The sequence below is a fragment of the Phyllobates terribilis genome, unplaced genomic scaffold (genome assembly GCF_046119375.1).
Source record: "Phyllobates terribilis strain yellow unplaced genomic scaffold, ASM4611937v1 Scaffold_437__1_contigs__length_1545540, whole genome shotgun sequence".
NCBI lineage: Eukaryota > Metazoa > Chordata > Amphibia > Anura > Dendrobatidae > Phyllobates > Phyllobates terribilis.
Genome location: NW_027363197.1, coordinates 75607 through 97033, shown reverse-complemented (window position 1 = coordinate 97033; position 21427 = coordinate 75607). Strand labels below are relative to the sequence as shown.

General features: G+C 46.9%; 9 non-coding genes and 2 pseudogenes across 9 annotated transcripts; all 11 read left to right on the top strand.

Annotated features, from left to right (window-relative positions):
- Nucleotides 1-2904: 2904 nt before the first annotated feature.
- On the top strand, nt 2905-3109 carry LOC141228419 (U2 spliceosomal RNA; annotated as a pseudogene).
- A 1115-nt stretch (nt 3110-4224) lies between these two features.
- Nucleotides 4225-4415, top strand: LOC141228149 (U2 spliceosomal RNA). Its single transcript, XR_012295071.1, has one exon. It is a non-coding gene; the product is annotated as a U2 spliceosomal RNA (small nuclear RNA).
- Nucleotides 4416-5530: 1115 nt separating this feature from the next.
- LOC141228137 (U2 spliceosomal RNA) lies at nt 5531-5721 on the top strand. The gene has a single exon (XR_012295060.1). It is a non-coding gene; the product is annotated as a U2 spliceosomal RNA (small nuclear RNA).
- A 1115-nt stretch (nt 5722-6836) lies between these two features.
- Nucleotides 6837-7027, top strand: LOC141228270 (U2 spliceosomal RNA). Its single transcript, XR_012295187.1, has one exon. It is a non-coding gene; the product is annotated as a U2 spliceosomal RNA (small nuclear RNA).
- A 1115-nt stretch (nt 7028-8142) lies between these two features.
- Nucleotides 8143-8240, top strand: LOC141228474 (U2 spliceosomal RNA; annotated as a pseudogene).
- Nucleotides 8241-13784: 5544 nt separating this feature from the next.
- LOC141228349 (U2 spliceosomal RNA) lies at nt 13785-13981 on the top strand. The gene has a single exon (XR_012295264.1). It is a non-coding gene; the product is annotated as a U2 spliceosomal RNA (small nuclear RNA).
- A 1115-nt stretch (nt 13982-15096) lies between these two features.
- Nucleotides 15097-15287, top strand: LOC141228298 (U2 spliceosomal RNA). The gene has a single exon (XR_012295213.1). It is a non-coding gene; the product is annotated as a U2 spliceosomal RNA (small nuclear RNA).
- A 1115-nt stretch (nt 15288-16402) lies between these two features.
- On the top strand, nt 16403-16593 carry LOC141228284 (U2 spliceosomal RNA). Its single transcript, XR_012295200.1, has one exon. It is a non-coding gene; the product is annotated as a U2 spliceosomal RNA (small nuclear RNA).
- Nucleotides 16594-17708: 1115 nt separating this feature from the next.
- On the top strand, nt 17709-17899 carry LOC141228231 (U2 spliceosomal RNA). Its single transcript, XR_012295150.1, has one exon. It is a non-coding gene; the product is annotated as a U2 spliceosomal RNA (small nuclear RNA).
- Nucleotides 17900-19014: 1115 nt separating this feature from the next.
- On the top strand, nt 19015-19205 carry LOC141228200 (U2 spliceosomal RNA). Its single transcript, XR_012295119.1, has one exon. It is a non-coding gene; the product is annotated as a U2 spliceosomal RNA (small nuclear RNA).
- A 1112-nt stretch (nt 19206-20317) lies between these two features.
- Nucleotides 20318-20508, top strand: LOC141228125 (U2 spliceosomal RNA). The gene has a single exon (XR_012295049.1). It is a non-coding gene; the product is annotated as a U2 spliceosomal RNA (small nuclear RNA).
- Nucleotides 20509-21427: the final 919 nt, after the last annotated feature.

Genomic DNA, 21427 nt, shown 5'->3' with positions numbered 1-21427 from the left:
ATTTTTCTCAACAAAAGGTACCTTTTTCGGACCATGAATGTTTGAGAGGCGTGTTTTGTGCGAATGGTGACCAAGTGTATGGCGGTGGGGTATGGAAGTTGAATGCAAGGCTGTTAGAGGATGATGAGGTGATGAATGAGTTTAATGTAAAGTATGAAAGATGGAGAATGCGTAAGAAGGATTTTGTGTGTGTTCTTGACTGGTGGGACTGGGTGAAAGTGCAATTTAAAACTTTCTTCAAAAAGTGGGGCTATAGAAAAGCTGCCAGATATAGGAATAGGTTTAATGACCTTAATAGACGGATTGACTGGTTGAGAAAGTGTGTTGCAAGTGGTTTGGAGATGTCTGATCAACTTACTGAGGCTAAGAATGAATTGAAGCGTGTGTTGGATGAGAAAGGAAAGGAAATTATATATCGTACTAAAATTGAGCACCTGGAGAAAAATGAGAAGTGTACGAGGTTCTTTTTTAAAAAAATGAATGGTAGGAAGACTGATATGAATGAAGTTGTGAATGAAAGTGGAACCAACTGTATGGGTGAGGATGTGCTGAAAGAAGTGAATAGGTTTTATAGCAAGTTGTATGATGAGAAATGGATTGACTCTGGGCTTGTGTCATATGTTCTGAATGGTGTGGAGAAAAAACTTGATTCTGAGGAGCGTGATCTATTGTGTGAGGATGTAGTTCTGGATGAAGTGAAGAATGTGGTGTGGAGTGCTAAAAAGAGTAAGACTCCTGGGAAAGATGGTATACCTGTAGAGTTGTATGTGAAAGCATGGGAAGTTTTGGGAACAGATTTGACTGAGGTATGTAAGTATATGTGGGTGAATGGTAGGTTGTGTGAATCAATGAAAGAAGGAGTGGTTGTGCTTGTGTATAAAAAGGGTGAGAGGAAACGTTTGGAAAACTGGAGACCAATAACACTGCTGAATTCGGATTATAAGGTCTACAGTAAGTTACTGGCAAATCGTATGCGTGAAGTGATTGGTAGTGTTGTGGAGGAGGACCAAGTATGTGCAGTGCCTGGAAGAAGTATGAGTGATAACTTGTTATTGTTGAGAGATATGATTGGGGATTGCAAGGATAGAAAGCAGAAATGTATGACTTTAGCTATTGATTTTGAGAAGGCGTTTGACAGGGTTTCGCATGTGTTTTTGTTTAAAGTACTGGAAAGAATGGGGTTTCCTAGAGAATTTGTGAATTGTGTAAAATCATTGTATGATTGTGTGTCAAGTGAGTTCTTGGTTAATGGGTGGCTGTGTGACAAAGTGAAGATTAGGTCAGGAGTAAGGCAGGGGTGTCCTATGTCCCCCGTCTTATTTGTATGTGTAATAGAACCATTGTTATGTTTGATTAGACGGGATAAAATGATGAGAGGTTTGTTGGTGCCTGGTAGTGGTGGTAAGCATGTGAAAGTGTTAGGTTATATGGATGATGTTGTGGTTGTGAGTGAAAGTATGGCTTCTTTGAGTAGAATTAAATTGCTTTTGGATTTTTTTGTTGGTGCGTCTGGTTTTAGGGTAAATTGGAATAAATGTAGTTTTAAATGTTTTGGAGATAGTAGTATTCGTATGGATGGTGTAAAGTGTGAAGAGGGTGCAATCAAGATTTTGGGCGTATTATTTAATGATGACTTAAAAGGGAATGAAAGTTGGGAAGAGTGTGGTATGCGGGTTGAACGTAAATTGAATTTTTGGCGAATGAGAGAATTGACTCTGCGTGGTAAGGTGTTAATTATCAAAGCAGTGATTCTCCCTATCCTGCTTTATGTGGCGACTGTTTTTCCTTCTCCTTACAGGAAAATTAAGAGAATAGAGAAGTTGGTATTCACATTCCTGTGGTGTAGTAAGATGGAGAAGTTGAAGCGGGAGAGCCTTTTTAAGGCTTGTCAGCATGGTGGGCTGGCCTTTCCCAATATTGAAGTTTTTTTAGGCCTTAATTATATTAAGACTGTGGTTATTTTGCTGGGTAAAGGCAATAAAGGTGCTTTTATGGCTAATTATTCTGCTGGATGGATGTTGTATGGGTTATGCTGGAGGAAGAGAGATGCGAGTGTGCCTGTGGCCTTTAAGTGTCCTGTTTGGTATGAGGTGATTGAGAAATTTGTGAGAAAGCATGATTTGTTGAGTGTGGGAATGAATGATTTTAGAATGACCAAGAATGTGGTGAAAAGAATGAGTGCAAATGAGGTAGAGTGTAATATTGTTGGGCTGAGAGGGAATGAGGTTTCAGATGCATGGAAGAAGTTAGATACGTATGGGATGTCAAACAAACAGAAGGATGTTGTGTGGATGACTTTACATAATATTTTACCTGTGAGAGAAGTGCAGAAGAAAAGAGAGTTGATAAGAACAGATGTGTGTCCGAGAGTGGGATGTGGTGGTTGTGAGACTGTCAGGCATGTTATGTGGGATTGTGAGTACGCGTACAGTGTGTGGAAGTGTGTAGGTGGATTGTGTAAGGGTTTAGCAGGCGTGAATTTTGTGGATTGGCGTGTGGCGATGTTTGGAATTGGTGCGTGTAGTCGGTCTAAAGATAGAATTTTATGGTTGATAATGGCTTGTGTGATGGAGAGTTTGTGGGATGCAAGGAACCTTGGACTTTTCAAAAGGAAATCTTTATCAGTGAATGAATGTGTTAGACTTATTCTTTCAAGACTATACCTGATATATAAGTTGGACAGCAGAGGCGGTGGTGGCACAGATGCCGAAGGGATTTGGAAATTTAAAAAGTGGCATTACCTTATCAAATACCAGTGATTTTTTTCTTTGTGATTCCTTGAAGTTTCTGCATTTGTGTTACGTAAAGGATGTTCCCTTGTGATTATATTTCGTCTTATACTACTGCTAAATAAATAGAACCATGATGATGAGAAGTTTTAAGTAGCAAATTTTGGAGAAATTCATACTGTTTGCTAAAAAACTAAACTGAATGGTTTAAAAAAAAAAAAAAAAAATCTGTTCTTATCAGTTTAATATCTGATACGTCCCCTATCTGGGGACCATATATTAAATGGATTTTTAGAACAGGGAGATGGAAAAAGAGCTTGCTCTGTCCACTCCACGCATTGACCTGGTATTGCAGTATCTCCAGGACCGGTGCACCCCTTCTTTAATGCAGTTTCTAAAATCAGAAAGAATTGAATTCAATGTTTTTTGTTCATTTTGCTTGTTTGTCGGATTTTGGGATGGACTCTTTGGCTTTGCTTTTCTTCTCCTCATTGGATTTTTCATGTTCAAAGTTGCAGAAGCCAGATTACAAGCTCATTTTGGTTCAACTTCAGCAACTGTGCATTGCATTGCCATGTAATGTGATGCAATGCTATCTTTCTAGCTCTCCCTTTTTACTTCCTTTTGGATAAACAGACATATTAGGCAAGCATTTTGGAGCTTTCACCTAAATAACTACAGGTGGTGAGATAAGCTGCACAATATAATTGACCTTTCAGTATATTGTTGCACACACACCATCTATTTAGCAAATGCCCTTGTTATCAACAGCAGCCTTTTAAACTCACCTGAGCTAACAGGTATGTGCGCTGGTTACTCTGCTGCGCTTAAAATTTCTTTTTTGGTTTGCTACAATGCCTTTTCTGAAACGTTGTCTCCTTCTGCTGGAACACTGACTTCTTTCATTTAATGCCTGCAGACTATAAAAGAGAACCCAACCCAAAAAGTTTGGCTGATTAGTCTGTGGCATTCTGTTAAACTGTTGCTTATGGCGGTCTCTGTGAGCTTCTCAGCGACATTCAGCCAGCCAGGTATCCTGCCTGCAGTAGATGGAATGTGGCAATGGAACGCTGGCTGCGCGTGTCATAATAGGCTCTGAGCCTTTATATACCTGTGCACAGCAGCAGCCACCTTCAGTCTGCTGCTGGACAGCCAGCAGCAGCAGCAGCAGGAGAGGTATGTAATCAGGAGCCCTCCTGCTAAGGGTAGACAGCTGCTCGTTCCACCCCACCCCCCGCCTTAATTGGTTCTCCTCCCTTCCAACGGTGTTGAGGCGGGTGGGAACAGCAGGGGGTGAAGGTGCTGTGTTTAAAGAGGTGGAGTTATGCAGATCTAAAACGCGTGGATTGCAGCAGCAGCAAGCCGAAAAGTGCAGGCATGTAAGGGATCTAGAGGTTGACAACATGTCTTCTTAACGGGAGTCCAGGAGCTCATCTCCACAAATGGACTTTTCAGGATCCTTGGGTGGCTCCGTAGTTTGAAACCAATTCTGGTTATCGCTTCTCGGCCTTTTGGCTAAGATCAAGTGTAGTATCTGTTCTTATCAGTTTAATATCTGATACGTCCCCTATCTGGGGACCATATATTAAATGGATTTTTAGAACAGGGAGATGGAAAAAGAGCTTGCTCTGTCCACTCCACGCATTGACCTGGTATTGCAGTATCTCCAGGACCGGTGCACCCCTTCTTTAATGCAGTTTCTAAAATCAGAAAGAATTGAATTCAATGTTTTTTGTTCATTTTGCTTGTTTGTCGGATTTTGGGATGGACTCTTTGGCTTTGCTTTTCTTCTCCTCATTGGATTTTTCATGTTCAAAGTTGCAGAAGCCAGATTACAAGCTCATTTTGGTTCAACTTCAGCAACTGTGCATTGCATTGCCATGTAATGTGATGCAATGCTATCTTTCTAGCTCTCCCTTTTTACTTCCTTTTGGATAAACAGACATATTAGGCAAGCATTTTGGAGCTTTCACCTAAATAACTACAGGTGGTGAGATAAGCTGCACAATATAATTGACCTTTCAGTATATTGTTGCACACACACCATCTATTTAGCAAATGCCCTTGTTATCAACAGCAGCCTTTTAAACTCACCTGAGCTAACAGGTATGTGCGCTGGTTACTCTGCTGCGCTTAAAATTTCTTTTTTGGTTTGCTACAATGCCTTTTCTGAAACGTTGTCTCCTTCTGCTGGAACACTGACTTCTTTCATTTAATGCCTGCAGACTATAAAAGAGAACCCAACCCAAAAAGTTTGGTTGATTAGTCTGTGGCATTCTGTTAAACTGTTGCTTATGGCGGTCTCTGTGAGCTTCTCAGCGACATTCAGCCAGCCAGGTATCCTGCCTGCAGTAGATGGAATGTGGCAATGGAACGCTGGCTGCGCGTGTCATAATAGGCTCTGAGCCTTTATATACCTGTGCACAGCAGCAGCCACCTTCAGTCTGCTGCTGGACAGCCAGCAGCAGCAGCAGCAGGAGAGGTATGTAATCAGGAGCCCTCCTGCTAAGGGTAGACAGCTGCTCGTTCCACCCCACCCCCCGCCTTAATTGGTTCTCCTCCCTTCCAACGGTGTTGAGGCGGGTGGGAACAGCAGGGGGTGAAGGTGCTGTGTTTAAAGAGGTGGAGTTATGCAGATCTAAAACGCGTGGATTGCAGCAGCAGCAAGCCGAAAAGTGCAGGCATGTAAGGGATCTAGAGGTTGACAACATGTCTTCTTAACGGGAGTCCAGGAGCTCATCTCCACAAATGGACTTTTCAGGATCCTTGGGTGGCTCCGTAGTTTGAAACCAATTCTGGTTATCGCTTCTCGGCCTTTTGGCTAAGATCAAGTGTAGTATCTGTTCTTATCAGTTTAATATCTGATACGTCCCCTATCTGGGGACCATATATTAAATGGATTTTTAGAACAGGGAGATGGAAAAAGAGCTTGCTCTGTCCACTCCACGCATTGACCTGGTATTGCAGTATCTCCAGGACCGGTGCACCCCTTCTTTAATGCAGTTTCTAAAATCAGAAAGAATTGAATTCAATGTTTTTTGTTCATTTTGCTTGTTTGTCGGATTTTGGGATGGACTCTTTGGCTTTGCTTTTCTTCTCCTCATTGGATTTTTCATGTTCAAAGTTGCAGAAGCCAGATTACAAGCTCATTTTGGTTCAACTTCAGCAACTGTGCATTGCATTGCCATGTAATGTGATGCAATGCTATCTTTCTAGCTCTCCCTTTTTACTTCCTTTTGGATAAACAGACATATTAGGCAAGCATTTTGGAGCTTTCACCTAAATAACTACAGGTGGTGAGATAAGCTGCACAATATAATTTACCTTTCAGTATATTGTTGCACACACACCATCTATTTAGCAAATGCCCTTGTTATCAACAGCAGCCTTTTAAACTCACCTGAGCTAACAGGTATGTGCGCTGGTTACTCTGCTGCGCTTAAAATTTCTTTTTTGGTTTGCTACAATGCCTTTTCTGAAACGTTGTCTCCTTCTGCTGGAACACTGACTTCTTTCATTTAATGCCTGCAGACTATAAAAGAGAACCCAACCCAAAAAGTTTGGTTGATTAGTCTGTGGCATTCTGTTAAACTGTTGCTTATGGCGGTCTCTGTGAGCTTCTCAGCGACATTCAGCCAGCCAGGTATCCTGCCTGCAGTAGATGGAATGTGGCAATGGAACGCTGACTGCGCGTGTCATAATAGGCTCTGAGCCTTTATATACCTGTGCACAGCAGCAGCCACCTTCAGTCTGCTGCTGGACAGCCAGCAGCAGCAGCAGCAGGAGAGGTATGTAATCAGGAGCCCTCCTGCTAAGGGTAGACAGCTGCTCGTTCCACCCCACCCCCCGCCTTAATTGGTTCTCCTCCCTTCCAACGGTGTTGAGGCGGGTGGGAACAGCAGGGGGTGAAGGTGCTGTGTTTAAAGAGGTGGAGTTATGCAGATCTAAAACGCGTGGATTGCAGCAGCAGCAAGCCGAAAAGTGCAGGCATGTAAGGGATCTAGAGGTTGACAACATGTCTTCTTAACGGGAGTCCAGGAGCTCATCTCCACAAATGGACTTTTCAGGATCCTTGGGTGGCTCCGTAGTTTGAAACCAATTCTGGTTATCGCTTCTCGGCCTTTTGGCTAAGATCAAGTGTAGTATCTGTTCTTATCAGTTTAATATCTGATACGTCCCCTATCTGGGGACAATATATTAAATGGATTTTTAGAACGGGGAGATGGGAAAAGAGCTTGCTCTGTCCACTCCACGCATTGACCTGATATTGCAGTATCTCCAGGACCGGTGCACCCCTTCTTTAATGCAGTTTCTAAAATCAGAAAGAATTGAATTCAATGTTTTTTGTTCATTTTGCTTGTTTGTCGGATTTTGGGATGGACTCTTTGGCTTTGCTTTTCTTCTCCTCATTGGATTTTTCATGTTCAAAGTTGCAGAAGCCAGATTACAAGCTCATTTTGGTTCAATTTCAGCAACTGTGCATTGCATTGCCATGTAATGTGATGCAATGCTATCTTTCTAGCTCTCCCTTTTTACTTCCTTTTGGATAAACAGACATATTAGGCAAGCATTTTGGAGCTTTCACCTAAATAACTACAGGTGGTGAGATAAGCTGCACAATATAATTGACCTTTCAGTATATTGTTGCACACACACCATCTATTTAGCAAATGCCCTTGTTATCAACAGCAGCCTTTTAAACTCACCTGAGCTAACAGGTATGTGCGCTGGTTACTCTGCTGCGCTTAAAATTTCTTTTTTGGTTTGCTACAATGCCTTTTCTGAAACGTTGTCTCCTTCTGCTGGAACACTGACTTCTTTCATTTAATGCCTGCAGACTATAAAAGAGAACCCAACCCAAAAAGTTTGGTTGATTAGTCTGTGGCATTCTGTTAAACTGTTGCTTATGGCGGTCTCTGTGAGCTTCTCAGCGACATTCAGCCAGCCAGGTATCCTGCCTGCAGTAGATGGAATGTGGCAATGGAACGCTGGCTGCGCGTGTCATAATAGGCTCTGAGCCTTTATATACCTGTGCACAGCAGCAGCCACCTTCAGTCTGCTGCTGGACAGCCAGCAGCAGCAGCAGCAGGAGAGGTATGTAATCAGGAGCCCTCCTGCTAAGGGTAGACAGCTGCTCGTTCCACCCCACCCCCCGCCTTAATTGGTTCTCCTCCCTTCCAACGGTGTTGAGGCGGGTGGGAACAGCAGGGGGTGAAGGTGCTGTGTTTAAAGAGGTGGAGTTATGCAGATCTAAAACGCGTGGATTGCAGCAGCAGCAAGCCGAAAAGTGCAGGCATGTAAGGGATCTAGAGGTTGACAACATGTCTTCTTAACGGGAGTCCAGGAGCTCATCTCCACAAATGGACATTTCAGGATCCTTGGGTGGCTCCGTAGTTTGAAACCAATTCTGGTTATCGCTTCTCGGCCTTTTGGCTAAGATCAAGTGTAGTATCTGTTCTTTTAAGAACACAAGAGCTACGATCTACACTTGACGAGAGCGATCGAACTCTGAAGGAGAAGAGCTTCGGAGCCCAGCTGACATCGGAGAAGGAAGGCGGATATCGGTGGGAGGAAGAAGCTCTAAAGAATCCAGAAGAAGACGAAGACTCGGAGAAGAATCGGGCTGTCCTGTGGAATCTTCGAGGAAGAAAATCATCGAGACAAAGACCTTTCGGGGAATTTGTCCAGAACACGACGGGAGAAGAATCTGCATAGCTCCACCCATTCCGGGAAGAGTTCCAGATCCAGCTCCAAGAAGTAACTGCAGGAGGAAAGCCATGGCAAGCGCTGCGAGGAAGGCCGAAAAGAAGAGCCTGGAGCAGGAGACAGCCAGGATGGCCCAGGCAGGAGCCGATTCTGACCCCAAGGACTCTGCCTCCACGACTGGCCAGCAGAAGGGACCCCAGAAGCCCCGCCACGAAGCTCCAGCCCTGGAGCCATGGATGCGGCAGACGGTGGCCCTGAAGCTGAAGGAAGTGGATGGGAGGGTGCCGGACATGTCCTCGGACGTGTTCTGCCAGAAGATGCTGCTGGATCGAGGCTTCTCCAGGTCGGACACCCTCAGCATCCAGACCTTCTTGACGGGGATCTTCTTCATCACCTTCGCCACTGTGAACACCTGCAGGAGGTTCTGGGAAATGGTAAGCGCAAAAGGACCGGATAATTCTTTCTCTGCCTTTACAGGTAGCTGCCCTATCCAGAGGGACGAAAGGAGGATCACAGTCTCCATGCGCAACCCGCACACCCCAGGCCAAGACATCTGTACCTTCCTGAGACGCTTCTGTTTGGTTGTGAAGGAACCCTCTCACATCCTGAATGGACTCGGCTTCTGGACAGGTAAGTGGTCGGTGACCGTTAGACTTCACAGGGACCTGGCATACTCAGACGGACTTCGGCACCTGCCCCCGACATTCTCCCTGGGCAACTCCTACGGCCTCATCTATTACCCGGACATGCCGCGGAACTGCAGGAGATGCGGCAAGAACGGCCACGAGATGAAGGACTGCAAGGAGGATGCCTGCAGGATTTGTCGAGTGACGGGACACAGCTCGAAGGACTGCCCGAAGAAGACGTCCTGCAACCTGTGTGGGCTGGCGGCTCATCTGTACAAGGATTGCCCCAAGCGTGAGAGATCCTGGGCATCGGTGGTTGCGACGACCCCAGCTACGGAGGACAAGGCCCCGACGACCAGGCCTGTGAAGGTCAAGGACGCGACGACCAAGGCCCCAGCGGCCAAGGCCGAGACGACCAAGGCCAAAGCGGTCAAGGAGTCGGTGGCCAAAGCCCCAGCGACGGTCCCAGCAGCTCCGAAGCAGAAGAAAAAGTCAAAGGAGGGTAAGAGTTCTGTCACCCCTCTCTCGATCCCTCCCCCTGCCACCCCCGTCCAATACCCCCCCACCCCGGCCACCCCTGCTGAGGATTCCACTTCCTCTTCCTCCTTCCCCTACTCCTCAGCAGGTGTCCTTTCCCCTGCCCCGGCAGCCACTCTCCCTCCCCAGACCATGGTAGCAGTGGAATTAACCTTTCCTCCACCCGCCGCTATCTATTCCGAGGAGGATTTTCCCCTTCTTGTCTCCCCAGTTCCAACCCGGGGAAAGAGGAAGGTGGAGGACAGCCCTGCTACTGAATCCTCCAAAAAGAAGATTCTGGATTTCGTAGGCGAAAAGGAGGATACCCTCCCTGAGCCAGAAGAGATGGAGCACATGGTTGAGACCCTGGTGGCCGAGCCAGAAGAGGAGGAACTGGTGGTCGCCGAGATCGAGGCCGCACTGCTTGACCAGATGGAGGAAGAGGGCCTGCTGGTGATCCCGTCACCAGCAGTCAACACCAACGAGGGACCACCCGACCGGAGTGGTAACTAAGGTGTATTGCCTGCGCTAACTTTTTCTTTTTTCCCTACATGATGGCTAATATTAACTTATTTTCCATTAATGTCAGGAGCATCAAGGACAAGTTCAGACGTCAGACTATTTATGCCTTCCTTACTTCCCAATTGTGTGATGTTTATATGTTGCAGGAATGTTCCCTTCCCTCCTCTAGGTCCTTCAAACATCTGGCCAGGGAGTGGTCCCACGGTCCATCCTACTGGTCCGGTGGGGGTGACTACAAGTCTGCGGGGGTCGCAATTCTGATCAGGGGGGGCGCATTCACGCTTGAGTCCGTCCAGGAGCTCATCTGCGGCAGGGCTCTTGTTGTAGATGGCAACTGGGCGGGAGAACCTGTCAGGTTCATCAACGTGTATGCGTCCCCACTGAAGAATGAGCGTTTGGAGCTTTTCCAGACCCTGCGGCTTCAGCTTGCCACCACCAGGACCTTAGTGATGGCCGGGGATTTCAACTGCCCCATCGAGGAGGATGGTCGTAGTTCTGGCACATCTGCCAAGTTGGACATCACGTCCAAGCTGCTCATCGAGATGGTAACCGAGGCCTCTCTTCAGGACGTGGTGGGCTCCATGGGGAGAGGCTCCATGAACTATTCGTGGAGCCGACCCGATGGCTCACTCCGCTCCAGGATTGACTTTGTGTTCACCTCTCGGGCAGTCAGGCAGAGTAGGCACTCGATGGTCTCCTGCTTCTTCTCCGACCACAGAGCCATTCACTTACAAGGTGTCCTCGGCGACAGTTTTCCGTCCGGCCCCGGCTCCTGGAAGCTGAATTGTGCTCTGCTGGCTCAGGATGAAGTCGTGGAGGAGCTGAGAGCAGCCTACGCAATGTGGCAGTCCTACAAGGGTAGCTTCCAAACAGTCTCTGATTGGTGGGAATATGTTAAACTTGAGTTTCGCTGTTTCTTTCAGGCCAAGGGTCGACAACAGGCGTGTGAGAAGAGGAGGGACTTCAGAGGGCTGCAGCGCGAGCTGCGGTCGCTGCAGGACCTTCTTCACTGCGGCTGGGACGTGAGGGAGGAGCTGGAGGAGACCAAGAAGAGCCTGAAAAGGCACTTTGAGGAGGAGTCCAAGCGAATCGTCTTCCGTTCCAAAGTGGAGAATCTGGAGAAGGGTGAGAAATGTAACTCATTCTTTTTCAGGAAACTTCATGCCGGTCACACGCCCCTGAACGAGCTGCGAGACGAGAGCGGAAACATGCGACGTGGGAAGGAGGACGTGATGAGGGTCGTCAGCGACTTCTACAGCGAACTCTACTCCCACAAGACTACCGACCCCGACGCTGCTGATAAGTTCCTGTCAGGTATCACTAACCATCTTGATCCTGCAGGCACGGCAGCCTTGGACAAACCTCTGATGGTGGGCGAATTGCTCTCTGCCGCTAAATCCTTTAGGACCGGCAGGACCCCGGGCAGTGATGGTCTTCCAGCGGAGCTCTATGTAGCGCTGGGAGACCTCATCTGTCCGGACCTGTTGGACCTGTACGAGGAGATGGTGGTGGAGGGTAGAATGCCTCCATCTTTGAGGGAAGGAATGGTCACGATCCTGTACAAGCGGAAGGGAGAGAGGTGCGACCTGAGGAATTGGCGTCCCATCACTCTGCTCAACGTGGACTACAAGATCCTGGCCAAGACGATGGCGACACGACTTAAGACGGTCATCGGACGGATCATCCACCCGGACCAGACCTGCGGCATCCCTGGACGTCGCATCGCAGACAGCCTCGCTCTCGTGCGGGACACGGTCGAGTACATCAAGGTCCGCCGCGCACACGCGGCCCTGGTCTCCTTGGATCAGGAGAAGGCCTTTGACCGGGTTTCCCACGAGTTCATGGGCCGAGCTCTGCACCGGTTAGGTTTGGGTAACATGTTTTGTTCGTATGTCCGTCTGATGTATTTTGATATCCACAGCTCGGTGTTGGTGAACGGCTGGAAGACTGACCCCTTCCCTGTCCTCTCTGGGGTCAGACAAGGCTGCCCTCTATCACCTCTTCTTTTTGTTTGTGTTATAGAACTCTTCGCAGAGGCTATCCGGCAGAATGGAGAGATCAGAGGGATCACCGCACCGGGTCCGGGACGACACGAGGTCAAGTGCTCGCTCTACATGGACGACGTCACCGTCTTCTGCGCTGATCGTGGTTCAGTCGACGCCCTCGTCCAGACGTGTGAGAGGTTCGGCCGGGCTTCAGGGGCCAAAGTCAACTGCAGGAAGTCGGAAGCCATGCTCTTCGGGGATTGGCAGCCGGCCTCCTCCGCCCCCTTCCCCTTCAACATTCAACCGGATTTCCTCAAGGTGCTGGGAGTCTGGTTCGGGAAGGAAGGAGCGGCCCTCAAGTCCTGGCAAGAACGCTTGGCCAAGGTGAAGCAACGGATCGGACTCTGGAGCCTCAGACACCTCACTTGTGAGGGTAAGGCACTCGTCCTGCGTAATGAGGTCCTGCCCGTCTTGCAGTACACGGCGCAGGCCTGGCCCCCACACGTCACTGTGTGCAGGGCCATTACCAGGACAGTGTTTCACTTTGTCTGGGGATCCAAGATGGACAGAGTCAGGCGGGCCGTCATGTACAAGGAGCCTCGCAAGGGTGGGAAGGGCGTTCCAGATATCCCCACCCTCCTGCGATCCTCTTTTGTGTGTGATTGTGTCCGCCGGACTTTGCAAGTCAAGAATGGCTCCGCGGGCAGGTCCATGTCTCGCTTCTTCCTGCTTCCTCTTTGGAGGCGACTCGGCTGGGACAAGTGGGACAGCTCCTTCCCCTACAACTGGACGACGCCATGGTTCTATGGAGACGTCGTTCGATTTGTGGGGGAGCATCAACTGGAGGGACTCAAGCCCGACTTGTGGAAGCCCAAAACTATCCACAAGCTAATCAGAGCCAAGGATGACGTGGAGAACATCACAGGACTTCACCAGGACACGCTGGAGACTGTGTGGACAAATGTGTCGTCTGACAGGCTGACCAACGGGCACAAGGACTTGACGTGGATGGCGATTCAGGGCGGACTGCCCGTCCGGTCATTCATGCATGCCCGGAACCTGTGCAAGACCCGGTACTGCCCAAGGTGCCCCTTCATGGAGGAAACATCTTTGCACACTTTTTGGGACTGCGGATTTGCACAGCGCCTATTGACTGCACTTGAGGACGACCTGAGGAACTCTGTCCCCAGGGCGAGCCTATCGCACCATTCTGTGCTTTACGGACTCTTCCCTGGGGTTCATACCGTCGGAGCCATCCAGGAGGCTTGGCGCCTTATGAACTGCTTCAAGGATGCCGTTTGGGTCGCCAGGAACCGGCTCATCTTGAGGAGGGAGAGGATGTCCATCCAGGACTGCCGCAGGCTGATCCACAGCCTGCTCAGAGACTATTCCATCATGGACGGTCCGGAGGACGAGGATGAGGACTAAACCCCTCCTCCCCCTCTCCTCTTATGTGTCTTGTCTTTCAATAAAGCTTCGGGCCTGTGATTTTCCCCTCCCCATCCCCTTTTTCCCAATCTCCATCCCTTATCACGGTTCGTCGTACTGTATTGATTGACATACTTTTTCTTTCAGATTGAGTGTTTTGTGTAGCATAGGGGTGTGATGTGTCTAGTTAGTGCGTCGTATCCTCATGCTATGTAAATATGATGTAGAATTCTGTGTGTACTGGGCTGCGGCACTGTACACTGTCTGTTAACTTATTTTTTGTGCTAATAAAAGATATATTCAATCAAAAAAAAAATCTGTTCTTATCAGTTTAATATCTGATACGTCCCCTATCTGGGGACCATATATTAAATGGATTTTTAGAACAGGGAGATGGAAAAAGAGCTTGCTCTGTCCACTCCATGCATTGACCTGGTATTGCAGTATCTCCAGGACCGGTGCACCCCTTCTTTAATGCAGTTTCTAAAATCAGAAAGAATTGAATTCAATGTTTTTTGTTCATTTTGCTTGTTTGTCGGATTTTGGGATGGACTCTTTGGCTTTGCTTTTCTTCTCCTCATTGGATTTTTCATGTTCAAAGTTGCAGAAGCCAGATTACAAGCTCATTTTGGTTCAACTTCAGCAACTGTGCATTGCATTGCCATGTAATGTGATGCAATGCTATCTTTCTAGCTCTCCCTTTTTACTTCCTTTTGGATAAACAGACATATTAGGCAAGCATTTTGGAGCTTTCACCTAAATAACTACAGGTGGTGAGATAAGCTGCACAATATAATTGACCTTTCAGTATATTGTTGCACACACACCATCTATTTAGCAAATGCCCTTGTTATCAACAGCAGCCTTTTAAACTCACCTGAGCTAACAGGTATGTGCGCTGGTTACTCTGCTGCGCTTAAAATTTCTTTTTTGGTTTGCTACAATGCCTTTTCTGAAACGTTGTCTCCTTCTGCTGGAACACTGACTTCTTTCATTTAATGCCTGCAGACTATAAAAGAGAACCCAACCCAAAAAGTTTGGTTGATTAGTCTGTGGCATTCTGTTAAACTGTTGCTTATGGCGGTCTCTGTCAGCTTCTCAGCGACATTCAGCCAGCCAGGTATCCTGCCTGCAGTAGATGGAATGTGGCAATGGAACGCTGGCTGCGCGTGTCATAATAGGCTCTGAGCCTTTATATACCTGTGCACAGCAGCAGCCACCTTCAGTCTGCTGCTGGACAGCCAGCAGCAGCAGCAGCAGGAGAGGTATGTAATCAGGAGCCCTCCTGCTAAGGGTAGACAGCTGCTCGTTCCACCCCACCCCCCGCCTTAATTGGTTCTCCTCCCTTCCAACGGTGTTGAGGCGGGTGGGAACAGCAGGGGGTGAAGGTGCTGTGTTTAAAGAGGTGGAGTTATGCAGATCTAAAACGCGTGGATTGCAGCAGCAGCAAGCCGAAAAGTGCAGGCATGTAAGGGATCTAGAGGTTGACAACATGTCTTCTTAACGGGAGTCCAGGAGCTCATCTCCACAAATGGACTTTTCAGGATCCTTGGGTGGCTCCGTAGTTTGAAACCAATTCTGATTATCGCTTCTCGGCCTTTTGGCTAAGATCAAGTGTAGTATCTGTTCTTATCAGTTTAATATCTGATACGTCCCCTATCTGGGGACCATATATTAAATGGATTTTTAGAACAGAGAGATGGAAAAAGAGCTTGCTCTGTCCACTCCACGCATTGACCTGGTATTGCAGTATCTCCAGGACCGGTGCACCCCTTCTTTAATGCAGTTTCTAAAATCAGAAAGAATTGAATTCAATGTTTTTTGTTCATTTTGCTTGTTTGTCGGATTTTGGGATGGACTCTTTGGCTTTGCTTTTCTTCTCCTCATTGGATTTTTCATGTTCAAAGTTGCAGAAGCCAGATTACAAGCTCATTTTGGTTCAACTTCAGCAACTGTGCATTGCATTGCCATGTAATGTGATGCAATGCTATCTTTCTAGCTCTCCCTTTTTACTTCCTTTTGGATAAACAGACATATTAGGCAAGCATTTTGGAGCTTTCACCTAAATAACTACAGGTGGTGAGATAAGCTGCACAATATAATTGACCTTTCAGTATATTGTTGCACACACACCATCTATTTAGCAAATGCCCTTGTTATCAACAGCAGCCTTTTAAACTCACCTGAGCTAACAGGTATGTGCGCTGGTTACTCTGCTGCGCTTAAAATTTCTTTTTTGGTTTGCTACAATGCCTTTTCTGAAACGTTGTCTCCTTCTGCTGGAACACTGACTTCTTTCATTTAATGCCTGCAGACTATAAAAGAGAACCCAACCCAAAAAGTTTGGTTGATTAGTCTGTGGCATTCTGTTAAACTGTTGCTTATGGCGGTCTCTGTCAGCTTCTCAGCGACATTCAGCCAGCCAGGTATCCTGCCTGCAGTAGATGGAATGTGGCAATGGAACGCTGGCTGCGCGTGTCATAATAGGCTCTGAGCCTTTATATACCTGTGCACAGCAGCAGCCACCTTCAGTCTGCTGCTGGACAGCCAGCAGCAGCAGCAGCAGGAGAGGTATGTAATCAGGAGCCCTCCTGCTAAGGGTAGACAGCTGCTCGTTCCACCCCACCCCCCGCCTTAATTGGTTCTCCTCCCTTCCAACGGTGTTGAGGCGGGTGGGAACAGCAGGGGGTGAAGGTGCTGTGTTTAAAGAGGTGGAGTTATGCAGATCTAAAACGCGTGGATTGCTGCAGCAGCAAGCCGAAAAGTGCAGGCATGTAAGGGATCTAGAGGTTGACAACATGTCTTCTTAACGGGAGTCCAGGAGCTCATCTCCACAAATGGACTTTTCAGGATCCTTGGGTGGCTCCGTAGTTTGAAACCAATTCTGGTTATCGCTTCTCGGCCTTTTGGCTAAGATCAAGTGTACTATCTGTTCTTATCAGTTTAATATCTGATACGTCCCCTATCTGGGGACCATATATTAAATGGATTTTTAGAACAGGGAGATGGAAAAAGAGCTTGCTCTGTCCACTCCACGCATTGACCTGGTATTGCAGTATCTCCAGGACCGGTGCACCCCTTCTTTAATGCAGTTTCTAAAATCAGAAAGAATTGAATTCAATGTTTTTTGTTCATTTTGCTTGTTTGTCGGATTTTGGGATGGACTCTTTGGCTTTGCTTTTCTTCTCCTCATTGGATTTTTCATGTTCAAAGTTGCAGAAGCCAGATTACAAGCTCATTTTGGTTCAACTTCAGCAACTGTGCATTGCATTGCCATGTAATGTGATGCAATGCTATCTTTCTAGCTCTCCCTTTTTACTTCCTTTTGGATAAACAGACATATTAGGCAAGCATTTTGGAGCTTTTACCTAAATAACTACAGGTGGTGAGATAAGCTGCACAATATAATTGACCTTTCAGTATATTGTTGCACACACACCATCTATTTAGCAAATGCCCTTGTTATCAACAGCAGCCTTTTAAACTCACCTGAGCTAACAGGTATGTGCGCTGGTTACTCTGCTGCGCTTAAAATTTCTTTTTTGGTTTGCTACAATGCCTTTTCTGAAACGTTGTCTCCTTCTGCTGGAACACTGACTTCTTTCATTTAATGCCTGCAGACTATAAAAGAGAACCCAACCCAAAAAGTTTGGTTGATTAGTCTGTGGCATTCTGTTAAACTGTTGCTTATGGCGGTCTCTGTGAGCTTCTCAGCGACATTCAGCCAGCCAGGTATCCTGCCTGCAGTAGATGGAATGTGGCAATGGAACGCTGGCTGCGCGTGTCATAATAGGCTCTGAGCCTTTATATACCTGTGCACAGCAGCAGCCACCTTCAGTCTGCTGCTGGACAGCCAGCAGCAGCAGCAGCAGGAGAGGTATGTAATCAGGAGCCCTCCTGCTAAGGGTAGACAGCTGCTCGTTCCACCCCACCCCCCGCCTTAATTGGTTCTCCTCCCTTCCAACGGTGTTGAGGCGGGTGGGAACAGCAGGGGGTGAAGGTGCTGTGTTTAAAGAGGTGGAGTTATGCAGATCTAAAACGCGTGGATTGCAGCAGCAGCAAGCCGAAAAGTGCAGGCATGTAAGGGATCTAGAGGTTGACAACATGTCTTCTTAACGGGAGTCCAGGAGCTCATCTCCACAAATGGACTTTTCAGGATCCTTGGGTGGCTCCGTAGTTTGAAACCAATTCTGGTTATCGCTTCTCGGCCTTTTGGCTAAGATCAAGTGTAGTATCTGTTCTTATCAGTTTAATATCTGATACATCCCCTATCTGGGGACCATATATTAAATGGATTTTTAGAACAGGGAGATGGAAAAAGAGCTTGCTCTGTCCACTCCACGCATTGACCTGGTATTGCAGTATCTCCAGGACCGGTGCACCCCTTCTTTAATGCAGTTTCTAAAATCAGAAAGTATTAAATTCAATGTTTTTTGTTCATTTTGCTTGTTTGTCGGATTTTGGGATGGACTCTTTGGCTTTGCTTTTCTTCTCCTCATTGGATTTTTCATGTTCAAAGTTGCAGAAGCCAGATTACAAGCTCATTTTGGTTCAACTTCAGCAACTGTGCATTGCATTGCCATGTAATGTGATGCAATGCTATCTTTCTAGCTCTCCCTTTTTACTTCCTTTTGGATAAACAGACATATTAGGCAAGCATTTTGGAGCTTTCACCTAAATAACTACAGGTGGTGAGATAAGCTGCACAATATAATTGACCTTTCAGTATATTGTTGCACACACACCATCTATTTAGCAAATGCCCTTGTTATCAACAGCAGCCTTTTAAACTCACCTGAGCTAACAGGTATGTGCGCTGGTTACTCTGCTGCGCTTAAAATTTCTTTTTTGGTTTGCTACAATGCCTTTTCTGAAACGTTGTCTCCTTCTGCTGGAACACTGACTTCTTTCATTTAATGCCTGCAGACTATAAAAGAGAACCCAACCCAAAAAGTTTGGTTGATTAGTCTGTGGCATTCTGTTAAACTGTTGCTTATGGCGGTCTCTGTGAGCTTCTCAGCGACATTCAGCCAGCCAGGTATCCTGCCTGCAGTAGATGGAATGTGGCAATGGAACGCTGGCTGCGCGTGTCATAATAGGCTCTGAGCCTTTATATACCTGTGCACAGCAGCAGCCACCTTCAGTCTGCTGCTGGACAGCCAGCAGCAGCAGCAGCAGGAGAGGTATGTAATCAGGAGCCCTCCTGCTAAGGGTAGACAGCTGCTCGTTCCACCCCACCCCCCGCCTTAATTGGTTCTCCTCCCTTCCAACGGTGTTGAGGCGGGTGGGAACAGCAGGGGGTGAAGGTGCTGTGTTTAAAGAGGTGGAGTTATGCAGATCTAAAACGCGTGGATTGCAGCAGCAGCAAGCCGAAAAGTGCAGGCATGTAAGGGATCTAGAGGTTGACAACATGTCTTCTTAACGGGAGTCCAGGAGCTCATCTCCACAAATGGACTTTTCAGGATCCTTGGGTGGCTCCGTAGTTTGAAACCAATTCTGGTTATCGCTTCTCGGCCTTTTGGCTAAGATCAAGTGTAGTATCTGTTCTTATCAGTTTAATATCTGATAAGTCCCCTATCTGGGGACCATATATTAAATGGATTTTTAGAACAGGGAGATGGAAAAAGAGCTTGCTCTGTCCACTCCACGCATTGACCTGGTATTGCAGTATCTCCAGGACCGGTGCACCCCTTCTTTAATGCAGTTTCTAAAATCAGAAAGAATTGAATTCAATGTTTTTTGTTCATTTTGCTTGTTTGTCGGATTTTGGGATGGACTCTTTGGCTTTGCTTTTCTTCTCATTGGATTTTTCATGTTCAAAGTTGCAGAAGCCAGATTACAAGCTCATTTTGGTTCAACTTCAGCAACTGTGCATTGCATTGCCATGTAATGTGATGCAATGCTATCTTTCTAGCTCTCCCTTTTTACTTCCTTTTGGATAAACAGACATATTAGGCAAGCATTTTGGAGCTTTCACCTAAATAACTACAGGTGGTGAGATAAGCTGCACAATATAATTGACCTTTCAGTATATTGTTGCACACACACCATCTATTTAGCAAATGCCCTTGTTATCAACAGCAGCCTTTTAATCTCACCTGAGCTAACAGGTATGTGCGCTGGTTACTCTGCTGCGCTTAAAATTTCTTTTTTGGTTTGCTACAATGCCTTTTCTGAAACGTTGTCTCCTTCTGCTGGAACACTGACTTCTTTCATTTAATGCCTGCAGACTATAAAAGAGAACCCAACCCAAAAAGTTTGGTTGATTAGTCTGTGGCATTCTGTTAAACTGTTGCTTATGGCGGTCTCTGTGAGCTTCTCAGCGACATTCAGCCAGCCAGGTATCCTGCCTGCAGTAGATGGAATGTGGCAATGGAACGCTGGCTGCGCGTGTCATAATAGGCTCTGAGCCTTTATATACCTGTGCACAGCAGCAGCCACCTTCAGTCTGCTGCTGGACAGCCAGCAGCAGCAGCAGCAGGAGAGGTATGTAATCAGGAGCCCTCCTGTTAAGGGTAGACAGCTGCTCGTTCCACCCCACCCCCCGCCTTAATTGGTTCTCCTCCCTTCCAACGGTGTTGAGGCGGGTGGGAACAGCAGGGGGTGAAGGTGCTGTGTTTAAAGAGGTGGAGTTATGCAGATCTAAAACGCGTGGATTGCAGCAGCAGCAAGCCGAAAAGTGCAGGCATGTAAGGGATCTAGAGGTTGACAACATGTCTTCTTAACGGGAGTCCAGGAGCTCATCTCCACAAATGGACTTTTCAGGATCCTTGGGTGGCTCCGTAGTTTGAAACCAATTCTGGTTATCGCTTCTCGGCCTTTTGGCTAAGATCAAGTGTAGTATCTGTTCTTATCAGTTTAATATCTGATACGTCCCCTATCTGGGGACCATATATTAAATGGATTTTTAGAACAGGGAGATGGAAAAAGAGCTTGCTCTGTCCACTCCACGCATTGACCTGGTATTGCAGTATCTCCAGGACCGGTGCACCCCTTCTTTAATGCAGTTTCTAAAATCAGAAAGAATTGAATTCAATGTTTTTTGTTCATTTTGCTTGTTTGTCGGATTTTGGGATGGACTCTTTGGCTTTGCTTTTCTTCTCCTCATTGGATTTTTCATGTTCAAAGTTGCAGAAGCCAGATTACAAGCTCATTTTGGTTCAACTTCAGCAACTGTGCATTGCATTGCCATGTAATGTGATGCAATGCTATCTTTCTAGCTCTCCCTTTTTACTTCCTTTTGGATAAACAGACATATTAGGCAAGCATTTTGGAGCTTTCACCTAAATAACTACAGGTGGTGAGATAAGCTGCACAATATAATTGACCTTTCAGTATATTGTTGCACACACACCATCTATTTAGCAAATGCCCTTGTTATCAACAGCAGCCTTTTAAACTCACCTGAGCTAACAGGTATGTGCGCTGGTTACTCTGCTGCGCTTAAAATTTCTTTTTTGGTTTGCTACAATGCCTTTTCTGAAACGTTGTCTCCTTCTGCTGGAACACTGACTTCTTTCATTTAATGCCTGCAGACTATAAAAGAGAACCCAACCCAAAAAGTTTGGTTGATTAGTCTGTGGCATTCTGTTAAACTGTTGCTTATGGCGGTCTCTGTGAGCTTCTCAGCGACATTCAGCCAGCCAGGTATCCTGCCTGCAGTAGATGGAATGTGGCAATGGAACGCTGGCTGCGCGTGTCATAATAGGCTCTGAGCCTTTATATACCTGTGCACAGCAGCAGCCACCTTCAGTCTGCTGCTGGACAGCCAGCAGCAGCAGGAGAGGTATGTAATCAGGAGCCCTCCTGCTAAGGGTAGACAGCTGCTCGTTCCACCCCACCCCCCGCCTTAATTGGTTCTCCTCCCTTCCAACGGTGTTGAGGCGGGTGGGAACAGCAGGGGGTGAAGGTGCTG